Here is an 11,305-nt window from a genome sequence, read left to right as displayed (position 1 = left end):
AGAGGTAATAATAATATATTACTTTTAACCAGATGTCAGGGAGAGGGAGCAGAAGGTGAAGAAGTTGTAACTTGTTAATGTTAATAATGCTCAAAGTGGGGGACTGGTAGACTATTATCTTAAAAAGACGAAGGAAAATGGTATTTTGCAAAGGAATTATTATGAAGGTAATAATTAGAACAAAATTTAGAGCTCCCTAAATTCCAAAAGAAATATTTTTTTGAAGCTCGAAAGAAAGAGAAAGAGAAGCAGATAACCATATAGTGAAATATTTTAAATTGAAAAAGAAAAAAAAAACATGTTAGGGGTGCCTGGGTAACTCAGTCAGTTGAGTGTCTGACTTTGGCTCAGGTCATGATGTCACGGTTTGTGGATTCGAGCTCCCTGTCAGGCTCTGTGCTGACAGCTCAGAGCCAGGAACCTGCTTCAGATTTTGTGTCTCCCTCTCTCTCCACCCCTCCCCTGATCTCTTTCTCTCTCTCAAAAGTAAATAAACATTAAAAAATTTTTAATAAAAAAAAGAAAAAACATGTTATTCTCTATCAATAATATAAATGAGGCAAACTCACATATTAAATAAAAGTTTTTTTGAATCATCAGAGCAAAGTCTAACCCTGTTACATAGAAGACACACACCTAAAACAAAGAACCAAAAAATGTTTAAAAATAACATGATGGACAGACAAATATATACTAGCAAAACATAAAACACAAAGAATACAAGAATCATGTCATTGATATCTTATCTGTCAAGGCAGAATTCCAACCTAGAAGCATTAAAAAGAAAAAGGAAGGCTTTTTAATAACGTTAACGGCTCAATTAACCATGGAGATATACATCTGCTTCATAACACAGCAAACAACTTTCATAAAGTAAAAACTCCGGGAAATGCAGCAGCTGAACCAGAAACACAGAGACAAGAGAAGAGTTTCACACATTACTCTCAGTTGAAAACAAATCACATGGACAAAAAAATGAATACGGATTTAGGACACCTAATCCAGTGCTACGAAAATGTGGTTATAGGTGGAGCCAGTTCATGAACTGTGGTTACCAGATGCAGTGAGATAAGAAGCTTGCTCCAGAATATAAATCAATTCACCACTTCCTTCATGGGGAAAGTCTTGCTACCAAAGTAGGGGGATCAGGTGAACTGCTGTGTGCTTAGTGACACAGTAGATGCTACTTTGAGTTGCGCTGACCTCACAACATAATCAATACGGTAACTTTTTTTTCAAGTGTTTTTTTTTTAAGTTTATTTATTTATTTTGAGAGAGAGAGAGAGAGAGTAGGAGAGAGAGAGAGAGGGACAGAGAGAATCCTAACCTGGCTCTGCACTTTCAGCCAAGAGCCTGATGCGGGGCTCGAACTCGGACTGGGAAATCATGACCTGAGCTGAAATCAAGAGTCAAACACTTAACTTACTGAGCCACCCAGGCGCCCCCAATGTGGTAACTCTTACAAATATATATCAAGTTCTGAATCCCAATGTTAGGGAATACACCTCAGTTTGAATTGCACATGGAATGGAATATGTCTATCTCAGGCCATAAAGAAAAAATGCAATAAAATGCAAACAACACACAGTGCTGTCTGACTGCAGTGCTAGCAACTGTGATAATAAGCAAGTTTCTTCCACTTGGAAAAGTTTCTTTTAATGCACATACTTTTTCTTTTTAATTTTTTTTAATGTTTATTTTTGAAACAGAGACAGAGGGCGAGCGGGGGAGGGGCAGAGAGAGGGGGAGACACAGAATCCGAAGCAGGATCCAGGCCCCAAGCTGTCAGCACAGAGCCCAACGTGGGGCTCGAACTCACAAACTGTGAGATCATGACCTGAGCCAAAGTTAGATGCTTAAGCAACTGAGCCACCCAGGTGCCCCTTAATGTACATATTTTTAAGTGATCCCTGCAAAGAAGGGAAAATAAAAAACTCTAAATTTTTGAAAGTAATACTACTAATAATGAAATCATCACATCTGAAAAAATGATCCACAGTAAAAACCAGTGTCAGAGGAAATTTCATACCATTAGATACCTATATCAATGAAATGAAAGTAAGTAAGTGAAACATTGGCATCACAGAGACAGAAAAAGTTCAAAGAAAACCAAAGGAAAGCACTAGGAAGGAATTAATAAGCTAAGGCTGAAAAATTAGTGAACCAAGAAAACAGAAACAGTAAAAGTAGCACTTAATAGGAAGGCTCATTATTTGAAAACACTAATAATGTAGACAACTATTAGATAGCTTTTTCTTTTTTTTTTCTTTTTTTTTTTAACGTTTATTTATTTTTGAGACAGAGAGAGACAGAGCATGAATGGGGGAGGGTCAGAGAGAGCGGGAGACACAGAATCTGAAATAGGCTCCAGGCTCTGAGCTGTCAGCACAGAGCCCAACGTGGGGCTCGAACTCACGGATCGTGAGATCATGACCTAAGCCAAAGTCTGACGCTTAACCAACGGAGCCACCCAGGCGCCCCTAGATAGCTTTTTCTTTAAGAGAGAAGGTACAAATATACAAGTTAAATGATAAGGGATACGTGGCCATTAAAACACAGCCTACTAATTTGTATAATTTTATGCAAATAAATATGAAAATCTCAATGAAATAGATAACTTTCTAGGCAAATGTAATTTACCAAAATTGACCTCAGTAGAGACATAAAGTCTCAACAGACAGAATTATACAGAAATACAAATTTGTAAAACAGAAACCCAACAAAAAAGTATCAGGCCAAGATGGCTTCACAGAGAATTCATACTAAACCTTTAAAGAAAAGATCATCTGAATGTTACCTCAACAATCCTAGAGCATAGAAGATGAAGAAATAACTTCTAATTTCTTTTTGTGAAAAAAGTATAATATGGATAGTAAATGAATAAAAAGGTAAAGCATTAGCAAACATAACTCAATAGCACGTTAAATAAATACATAACCACGTGGGATTTATTTCTGGAATACAAAGATCATTTAATATGAGGAAATCTGTCAACATAATGTAACAAATGTATACATGTAAGCAGAAAATGAACTAATAACCTCCATAGATCCTGAAAAGGCATTTGACAAATTCAAAGCCCATACATGTTAAAGACTCAATGAAACAGAAATTGAGGGATACTTCCATTATACGTCTTGACCCCAAATTTAACATCAATATTAGTGGGCAAACACTAGAGGCTTTCCTGTTTGTGATATAATAAAAAATAAACTTGGTTTTTGTCCTAGGTTTCTGTCACAGAGCTTCAAAAACCCTAGAAATTTCCTGAGTTGATAGCAACGTCTTATTATTCATAACAAGTCCCTTGACACTTGAGTTTATAAACTCAATACTTTAGAAACTCAATCCTTGAGTTTGTGCTAATAAAATGATTCATAGCAATGATTCATGGGAGGGGTTTGATAGCCTCAGGACAGGGGCTAGGGCCAGAGGAGCCAACCATGTGATTAGAGGGTTGGAAATCTCAGCAAACCCCCCCCCCCCCAACCCATACCAACTTTGGGGAAAGGGAGAGGGGCTCCGGATTGAGTCCAATCATGCAGACAATGATTTAATAATCCTGAACCACAAGGCCAGGGGAGATTCCCGTTAGTAAAAACCTTGATAGGCTTGCAGGGTAGCAGGCTTAGATTCCGTAAGGAGAGGGCATGGAAACTCTGTGGCCCAGCCCCTTCCCCTCAAGACCTTGCCCTATGTACTCTACACTTGGCTGTTCATTTGTATCCTTTATAATAAAATGGTAAGTGTGAATATAGCATTTTCCTGAGCTCTGTGAGTGATTCTAGTGAATTACCAACCTGAGGCGGTTGTAAGAAGCCCTAGCAAGGCAGATGTAGCCAGCAAAACAAAAGTGCAAGCAGCTTTGGAACACCACCCAGAACTTTCAACCAGCATCTGATGTGGAGTCAGTCTTGTGGGACTGAGAACATTAACCTGTGGAGTTTTCACTAACTGTGGGTAGTTATTGTCAGAACCTAAATTGAATTGTAAGACACTCAGTCGATATCAGATAATCAGCGTTAGAACTCAAGGCAAAAATCAGAAATAAGACAAGGATGGCCACTAATTTAATACACGAAAAAACAATTAGAAGCGTAAGAATTGCTTTGTTTTGTTCTGTTTTGTTTTAGAGAGAGAGAGTGCAAAGGGGGAGAGAGGGGCAGAAGGAGAGAGAGAGAGGATCCCAAGCAGGCTCTGCACTGTCAGCCCAGAGTCGACATGGGGCTCAATCCCACGACCCTGGGATCATGACCTAAATAGAAATTAAGAGTCAGAAGCTTAACCGACTAAGCCACTCAGGTGCCCCAAGAGGCATAAGAATTTAAAAAGAAGAGATAAAATTACATACATGTGCAGACGATATGTTTCTAAGAAACTTGTAATGAGTGAAAACCTCCTGTGAATAGTAAAAGGATTTTGTAAAGTAGAAAGATATAAAATTAACATACAGAAATAAAGTTTTCATCACCTCTGGGAAGAAACAGTCACAATAGTAACCACTTGGAAAAAATAATGGAAAAGAAGATCCCAGATGCCATTTACAATACCGTAAGCAAAATAAAACAAAATGCAGCACAGATTTAATGAGAATTGTGTAAAACCTACATGAGAAAAACCATAAAACATTCTTATGGGACAAAAAGTAGACTTGAACAAATGGAAAAAGATGCCATATTTTTTATCAGAAAAGAATCAGTATCAGAAAGATATGAGCTTTCTCCAAGTTAAAATTTATAGACTTAATGTGATCCCAAGAAAAATATCCAAGTTATTATTTTTTTTTTCTGGAGCCAGACAAGTCAATTATAAAGTTATTTTGGAAAATAACTTTAATGGGACAAAAGACTAGCCAGGAATCTCCCCCTATCCCCAAAACATAGCAATGGGGGACTAGTCCTACCCCACACTGAAACATTTATAAAGCCCCTGTAATTAAAACATTATGTTATTGGTGCGTAGACAGATGGCTAATGGAAGAGGATATAAAATCCAAAGATACATTCCAAAGGCATATGGAAACTTAGTGTTTGATAAACAAATGGCATTGGAAAACTGATAGCCATGTGGATAAAGTAAAATTGGATCCATTCCTCACACCTTACACTAGGATAAATTCCAAACGGGTCAGGTATCTAAATGTAAAAAAATTAAATCACTCAAATACTAGAGGAAAACATAGGTCAATTTCTTTACAACCTAGGAAGGAGGAAGACTTTCCTAACTATGATTCCATATCTGGAATCAATAAAGGAAAAATGGGTAAATTTGTCTAGCTAAAATTAAAAAAAAAATTAAATGGCTGCCCAAAATACAATCAGCAATGTCAAAAGTTAAAATACCATCAGCAATGTCAAAAGTTAAATTTAAAAAATGGGACAAAACTGTAACTAATATCACAAACAGCCAATATCCTTGATATATATAAAATTTCTAACTATTGAAAAGAAACTCGAATCCTAGTCTAACAACCTAGTAGAAAAATGGGAAAATTATAGAAAAATAAATGCAAATACTCTGAAACATATGTAAAGATGCTTAACCTTGCTCATTCTAAGACAAATACATATTTAAACTGAACTGAGATACCATTACTTATCTATCAGATCTGTAGAAATCCCAAACTTGACCACAGACTAAGTTGGTGAGACTGCAGAGAAACAGGTATTTTCATGTGTTGCTGATGGGGATGAAAATGGTACAACCTTGGAGCCAGATTTGACAACAGCCAGCAGAATTACAGGTGCATTTACCCTTTGTCCAAGCAACCTCCCTTCTAGGTATATATACTTGAGATAAAATGGCAAACACTTGAAATGATGGAGGCTCAAGGCTATTTAATGCAGCATATTTTGTAATAATAAAAAATTGCAAACAGCTGGTATGTCTTTTTTATTTTTACAGTAGGCTCCACTCCCAACGTGGGGCTTGAACTCAGGACCCTGAGACTAGGAGTCACGTGCTCTACAACCTGAGCCAGCCGGGCACCCCCAGCATGTCTTTCTATAGAGGACAGGACAGGTGAATAAACCATAATACATACATGCACTATTAAACTCTAAAAAGAATGAAGAACATCTCTATATATTGCTGAAGAGTGATCTCCAGGAGAAAAGTGAAAAAGGTGGCATGCAGAAAGGTATGTATAGTATTATACTTTTTATGTACTAATGAAAGGAAAATAAAAGTATATATATATATGTATATATATGTATACATATATATATGTGTATATATATATGTATATACATATACATACACATTTATATACAATTTCAGCATCAAGAAAAGTATTAACTACAAAGAATGAAAACACTTAGAATATATAAAAATCAATGAGTTCATAATGATAAGTTTTTGAAACCTCATCGCTACATGCTGATCCTTTGTGACTCATTGTTTTGAATATCTATTGCTGCATAATAAGCCCACCCCAAACTATAGTACCTTAAAAAAAACACCTCATTTGTTACCCCTGGATGTTACTAAAGTTCCATCTCATTATTCTGAAAGTTGATTTTTTTTTTGAAGGGAAAGATCCAGGTGCCTTTCCTGCAAGACCCGTATTTCAAGCTATTGGAATCTATGATGACAGAAAGTAACTTGCAGAAAAACTATAGCTAATAAATGCAAAAAAAAAAAATTGGTGTAAATAGAAAAACCACCATTTGCACTCTTTTATGAAATAATGGATCTAGGCAATGATCATCAATTATTATTAAAAGTATTGGATGAAAAGTTGATGACAAAGTTTAAACCAGGCTGGAAACTCCTGAACCTACTGGTTAATCTCAACATCACTACAAGTTGAACGACAACGCCCTGTGCCTTCTGATCTGATGCAGTAGAACCTATAGAGCACTGCTTATGAAGTATTCTTGACAAAAGCAAACGTCATCAAGCCTCCAGATGTAGATATCAGTTTATACAGAATATGGGAAGGGTAGATAAATATGTTAAATCACATCATAAGATTACAAATCCAAATCCATAATGTGAGAAATCCCATATGACAAATTACCCAGTTTCTTCAATAAATAGATGGCATAAAACAAAACCAAGATGAAACTAGTAACAAAGAAAGAGTGGCCATTCTATTGATTAAAAGAGACTTAAGACTGGCAAAGTTCAGCCCTAGCAAGATGGTGGCCCCCTTGGAGCTCAGCTGCTGGAGAAGTGGCTGGGGGCTCCCATTATACACAGTGAGTCCCTGGTGGTGATGGTTTATGCCAAATTTTCTGGTGCACTCTTGAACATCAGTATCATAGGTAAGACACAGAGGTTCAAGAGAAGAGGTACCAATTTTGACCACTGACTACAGCGTTATTTCTCAGCTGGCAAAAATACTAAAATTTTTTTTAAAAATTTTAATGTTTATTTATTTTTGAAAGAAAGAGACCCAGAGTGTGAGTGGGGGAGGGGCAGAGAGAGAAGGAGACAGAATCCGAAGCCGGCTCCTGGCTCTGAGCTGTCAGCACAGAGCCCGATGCGGGGCTCGAACCCATGAACCGTGAGATCATGACCTGAGTCGAAGTTGGATGCTTAACCAACTGAGCCACCCAGGTGCCCGCAAAATACTAGAATTCTTAAGAAAACGAAAAGAATTCTGACTATGAACTCTCAGCAAAACAGGGGCAGATATACTGGCTTACACTGCTCTCCTAGAAAAGAAGCTGCTTTTGCAGTTCTTCCACATTCTGGATTGAAAGTGTGGCAAAATTTTTGGTTTGCTTCGTAAGGTCCTTTCTCTTCAGTTTGACCCTGCCTGGAAAAAATGTCTTAGGGAACACTGAATACAGTATCCTCCTCATGAGAGGAGAGCTTCCCCTCTACCACCTCTGAGAAATGGAAGCACATATACACAGACATGCCAAAAGGTGCCTACGCCTTCTGTCAGCAGATTGAGAACATCTCTGCTTTTCTTTGGAGATGCACCTTCTACCTCAGATGCCTGTGTGTTGGCTTTCTTGCACCTCTTTATAACATGCACTTTCTTAGGGGCACCTGGGTGGCTTAGTCAGTTAAACGGCTGACTCTCGGGTTTTGGCGCAGGTCTCTGGTTTGTGGGTTCAAGCTCTGCATCGGACTCTGCACTGGCAGTGCCAAGCCTGTTTGGGATTCTCTCCGACTCCCCCCTCTGCCCCTCCCCTTCTCATGCTCTCTTTCTCAAAATAAGTAAATTAAATTTAAAAAAATTTTAAGTGCACTTTCCTAGAGTTCAGTTATAACATTTGAAACAGTTCTCCAGCCTGTGTCACTTTTGACATGACATCCTAAACAGTTATTTTAGATTTAGTATTGGAGATGGATGACAAAGCCCTCCACTTCCTCCTCGGAAACTGCCAACATGCAAGTTGCTTCTCCCATAGGAAGAAAGCAATTCCTTACAATGACCATCACTCTGCTGTATGCCCAAGTGTTTGCCTTGGAGTCCCATGATTTTGCAGTAATCTCTTACACTAAGTATGTGAAGGCAAAAAGAAAAACACTGCTAATAAGTATAAGGAAGACTCTAAACCAAAAGGAACTTTCTATGCCATCTTTTATTTTTAATTGCATTAAATATCAATTAAATTTTTTAAATTGTATTTGATAGTTTGTATTCTAGTTTGGCAATGCACTTTATGTAATATCAAGATGAACACTAAATGAACTTGGAGGAAAAATAGAAAACTCATGGGACCTCATCAAAATAAAAAGCTTCTGCACAGCGAAAGAAGCAACCAGCAAAACTAAAAGGCAACTGACAGAATGGAAGAAGATATTTGCAAATGACATATCAGATAAAGGGTTAGTATCCACAATCTATAAAGAACTTATCAAACTCAACACCCAAAAAACAAATAATCCAGTGAAGAAATGGGCAAAAGACATGAATAGACACTTTTCCAAAGAAGACATCCAGATGGCTAATAGACACATGAAAGGATGCTCAACATCACTCATCATCAGGGAAATGCAAACACAAATCAAAACCACAATGAGATACCACCTCACACCGGCTGGAATGGCTAAAATTAACAACTCAGGAAACAACAGGTGCTGGCAAGAATGTGAAGAAAGAGGAATGTTCTTGCACGGCTGGTGGGAATGCAAACTGGTGAGTCACTCTGGAAAACAGTATGGAGGTTCTTCAAAAAATTAAAAATAGACTACCCTATGAGCCAGCAATTGCACTACTAGGTGTTTATCCAAAGGATACAAAAAAGCTGATTCAAAGGGGCATAACACACCCCAATGTTTATAGCAGCACCATCAACAATAGTCAAATTATGGAAAGAGACCAAATGTCCATCTACTGATGAATGGATAAAGAAGATGTGGTATATACATGCAATGGAATATTACACAGCAATCAAAAAGAATGAAATCTTGCCATTTGCAACAACATGGATGGAAATAAAGTATATTATGCTAAGCAAAATAAGTCAGTCAGAGAAAGACAAATCTATTATTTCATTCACATGTGGAATTTAAGAAACACAACAGATGAACATAGGGGAAAGATAAGAAAAATAAGATAAAAACAGAGAGGGAGACAAACCATAAGAGACTCTTAACTACAGAGAACAAACTGAGGGTTGATGGTGGGAAGGTGGCTGGTGGGATGGGCTAAATGGGTGATGGGCATTAAGGAGGGCACTTGTCGGGATGAGCACTGGGTGTTTATGTAAGTGATGAATCACTAAATTCTATTCCTGAAATCATTATTACACTATATGTTAACTAACTTGGGTTTAAATTTTTTTAAAAAAAGCATATTATGTGTATATACTTTTTTTTTTACTTTTTTTTTTAACGTTTATTTATTTTTGAGACAGAGAGAGACAGAGCATGGACGGGGGAGGGGCAGAGAGAGAGGGAGACACAGAATGGGAAGCAGGCTCCAGGCTCTGAGCCATCAGCCCAGAGCCTGATGCGGGGCTCGAACCCACGGACCGCGAGATCGTGACCTGAGCTGAAGTCGGACGCTCAACCGACTGAGCCACCCAGGCGCCCCGTGTATATACTTTTTAAAAAATAAAAAATAAGATGTTGCAGGAGTGCTGATTCACAAGAGTACATGTACCCCAATGTTTATAGCAGCACTATCAACAATATCCAAATTATGGAAAAAGCCCAAATGTCCATCAACTGATGAATGGATAAAGAAGATGTGGTTTATATGTACAATGGAATACTACATGGCAATGAGAAAGAATGAAATCTTGCCATTTGCAACAACATGGATGGAACTGGAGGGTAAGCGAAATAAGTCAGTCAGAGAAAGACAGAGATCATGTGTTTTCACTCATATGTGGAATTTGAGAAACTTAACAGAAGACCATGGGGGAAGGGAAGGGGAAAAAAACTAGTTTCAAACAGAGAGGGAGGCAAGCCATAAGAGACTCTTAAATACAGAGAAGAAACTGAGGGTTGATGGGGGGGCAGGGGAGAGAGGAAAATGGGTGATGGGCATTGAGGAGGGCACTTGTTGGGATGAGCACTGGGGTGTTGTATGTAAGTGATGAATCATGGGAATCTACTCCTGAAGCCATGAGCACACTGTATATACTGTATGTTAGCTAACTTGATAATAAATTCTATTTAAAAAATAATACTCTTCCTCTTCATTGAGGCAGGCTGGCAGCAACTGCACACACACAAATCTTTGTGAAGACCCTGATGGGCAAGACCATCACCCTCAAGGTCGAGCCCAGTGATACCACTGAGAATGGCAAAGCCAAAATCCAAGACAAGGAGGCCATCCTGCCTGACCAGCAGCATCTGATTTTTGCAGGACAAACAGCTGGAGGACGCCGCCCTCTCCCAGACCACAATATCCAGAGAGTCCGCCCTGCACTGGGTGCTACGCCTGCGAGGTGGCATCGAGCCCTCCCTCCGCCGGCTGGCCCAGAAATACAACTGCGGCAAGATGATCTGCCATAAGCGCTCCCCCGCAAGAAGTGCGGCCACACCAACAACATGGCCCCAGGAAGGTCTTCCTTGGCCGGCAGGGGGACCTCTTGCCAGAGCCACAAGCGCCCCCCCCCCATCCCCCGGCCTCAATAAACTTTTCCTTTAATTGACTGGAGCAGTAAGAGATAGATAAATAAATAACAATTAAAAAACTGCCTTGGGGCACCTGGGTGGCTCAGTCGGTTGAGCGTCTGACTTCGGCTCAGGTCATGATCTCACGGTCTGTGAGTTCAAGCCCCACGTCGGGCTCTGTGCTGACAGCTCAGAGCCTGGAGCCCGTTTCAGATTCTGTGTCTCCCTCTCTCTGACCCTCCCCCATTCATGCTCTGTCTGTCTCAAAAATAAA

The 11,305-nt window shown here is 38.9% G+C and overlaps 2 pseudogenes; both read left to right on the top strand.

Annotated features, from left to right (window-relative positions):
- The first annotated feature begins 7,142 nt into the window (after positions 1–7,142).
- Positions 7,143–8,312, top strand: LOC122240769 (annotated as a pseudogene).
- A 77-nt stretch (positions 8,313–8,389) lies between these two features.
- Positions 8,390–11,065, top strand: LOC122240768 (annotated as a pseudogene).
- The last annotated feature ends 240 nt before the right edge of the window (positions 11,066–11,305 follow it).

This window comes from Panthera tigris, chromosome C1 (assembly GCF_018350195.1).
Source record: "Panthera tigris isolate Pti1 chromosome C1, P.tigris_Pti1_mat1.1, whole genome shotgun sequence".
Taxonomy (NCBI): domain Eukaryota; kingdom Metazoa; phylum Chordata; class Mammalia; order Carnivora; family Felidae; genus Panthera; species Panthera tigris.
This window is presented reverse-complemented; position numbering and strand designations above follow the sequence as displayed.